Here is a 2,982-nt window from a genome sequence, read left to right as displayed (position 1 = left end):
TCTTGAATCTGGTTGGTTTTTATTATGTGCTAAAGATTCCTTTTAACATTGCTATTAATCTTCTGCAGTTTTATTATCAGTAGATGGGGAATGTTGTTATTAAAAAAGAGGGATAGAGTCTGTTTATTATTTATCATATTTCACCTCTACTGCACCTTCAGATTTTGGGCTTAAGTTTCTGCTGAACCGCTCCACAGGTTACCGCGATTATGGTTTGACGTGTTACTTACATTCCTTAGAGGCCAGAGGTTCTTGTTTTTCTGTTATGTTTACAATTATGTATTAATAATTTTCATTAATTTTCAGTAGGTTGGAAAAGATCAGTACAAAAACTCAATCCAGGTTCTTTGGAGGCTTCACTCAAAGAGGTTCCACCAAGCATGTTATGAGCTATTGCATCTGAAGTACTTCTGGATTCTGCTTCCTGTCAGATAATGTTATTTCCTGCATTTAAGCAAATGTGAAGCATGTTCAGGATGATTGGTGCCTACACACACCTCTGAGTCTTATAACGGTGTAGATATACTTCCTGTTTTAATCGGTGACGCTGAAGCCCGAAGGGGTCTGTAGTCACCGTGGAACACTGATTGTTGTGAACATGCTGGAAAAAACTTCCTGTTTGTAGGCATGCAGGAAGGCCTTTCTGTGCACTCAGAACTCCAAAAAGACTTGACTGAGTGAGACTAGAGAACAGTTGACTTTTTTTCCACATATTTTATACAAGAAAACTGGATGCATACATTTGGAAATCGAAATAAATGTGCTTCAAAAGAGTATTAAATGCTGGTTTAAACAGATGTGTGTGAGAAATCTTTTGTAATTTTTCAATGTAGTTTTCTTTTTGGCGGCAGAAGTCATGGCTCTAAACTATGGAGTGGTTCTCAACCAGGGAGCCTCAGCAAACTTCTAAACATGACTTAAAACAAGACAAAAGCATTCAATTAAGATGAAACAACTAAAAATCTAGATATTTTTCTTTGAAGAACCAGTTACCACTTTCTTGAAAAACCTAGATATATGAGGTAGCCTAATTTGAAAAACAAAAATGTTAATTTATGCCAAGCTCTAAAAAATATATTGTGTTGCAGATCCAACTAAAATCCCATAAATCAAGCACGACCCTGTTCGTCTTTGACTTGGATCATTTGCCTAGACCTTGTTGTTGATTATTAAAACAGGTTTGGAGGTTATATTTGAAGTAAAGTTAATCATTGTTTATAATATAGTAACAGCATTATGGGCAAGTCCGAAGCAAAAACTTGAGCGAAATATGTGGCTTCCAAAAGAAAAGAAAAAAAGCCGAGACCACTTTTAAATCATTTAAATATAGCAGCCTAAGGACTGATGCCAGACTTTCCAGCTCTTCCTCATGGGTCAATGGGGGCATCAGTCACATTTTTCCATTAAGGCATGGTGGGATGGGGGCGCAGGGCCGGCTGAGGTAGAAAGGGGATGGGGGAAGTAATCAGGCTTGAAGAACAGCTCATCATTTATTTATAAAGTGTAACGTTCCAGCCCCTCTCCTCCCACAAACCCCATAGATTCATGTGCTCTCAAACCAACACAGTCAACATTTTGTGACCAATTAGAAATCCGACTAGACTCTACCCTCTTTTTTCCCCCTGCTTGCTGTGGGTGGATACGCCATATGCTCCGAGAGCTCTACAATGGGTTTGTTTTTCTGAGCTCTGCCGTCCCATGATGCTAATCACGCTGGCTGCTCATGCTGGCTCATTGCAGCCCGTGGGAGGACTGAAGCCTGCCGGAAGGATCGATTGCAAAACACAACAGAGGCTGCCCGGCTTAGCTCCTCTGTACATGTGATCACATACGGATGTATGTGAGGCCTGACGTGAAAAGGAAAATAAAAAGCACTGCAAACATGGGCATTTTTCATGTAAAGGAGTTGGTGTGAAAATGTTAGAGTGTGGACATGTTTGTACAAAGGCTTCAAGGTCTTCTGTACCTTTTGAGCCCAGCACAGACCAGCTGTAGTCTAAAGCCTCTTGTTTTTCTGCAACAGTCACATTTGCTTACTCTTCCTTTTCCATCAATTATTAAAACCTGCCCTGTTATTATTGGGAACGATGTCCCACGATGATGGCTTTGCTGGTGGGGATCACGTTAGCACTTTTCAGATTTGTATTGCTCCGTGTTTAATGTAGTTTGAGAATGGACACGTGTTTTGCAGACTGAAGGCCTTTTCACACTAACACAAATGTTCAGCGGGAAAAATCCATCTAATTTTTGCATGATTTGTCTGTTCCGGATTCAAACATTTTTATTTGAACTAGTGCTCTCGGTTTATGTTAATTTTTACAGGGGAGTTATTATCTTTTCCATCGCACTGCGAAGAAAACTGTCCAAACATTCGATTCATGCTTTTGGTCATATGGTGCTTTTCACTGTTGCTTAGAAAAATAGTATGTGTGATTGACTTCAACTGTGGCTGGATTTAACCGATTGACAAGATTTGCCGATTGCAGGCAGGGGAGGGGTTGAAAATGGACACTTTCTCCTTCCCGTAGTGTTACTTGCACTGTTTGCATACTTTATCACAGATGAAGTGGATTAGCTGCAATATTTGTCAAATACACAGACATTTAAGATGTTTTCATGTAGCAACAGAAACCACCTTTGCAGTGTAAAATAGACGCTAGTCTGTTCGCGAGCACCACCAAGTCGTCATTTTATATAACAGTTTTCTTTGCAGTGTGATGGAAAAGAGATTAGAACACCTCTCTGTTAATAAAAATAAATGTAACATTGACAACGTGTGAATGTTCGTGTCGAAAAAGCCATTCATTGCACCAAAATTACATTTATCTTGGTGTGTGAACAGGCTATGAGAGTAGAGGAGAACAACAGAAATGATACATAGCCCTTTCTCAAAAAACAAAACAAATTCCCAGAAACCTTAGGGGGATCTGCCTGAAACAGAGCAGGCCGAAGCTGCTGACTTTTCAGTGCTGCCAAATGGTA

Source organism: Rhinichthys klamathensis, unplaced genomic scaffold, assembly GCF_029890125.1.
Source record: "Rhinichthys klamathensis goyatoka isolate OS25496 unplaced genomic scaffold, OSU_Roscu_1.1 h1tg000280l_1, whole genome shotgun sequence".
Taxonomy (NCBI): Eukaryota; Metazoa; Chordata; class Actinopteri; order Cypriniformes; family Leuciscidae; genus Rhinichthys; species Rhinichthys klamathensis.
Note: the sequence above shows the minus strand (reverse complement) of the source record.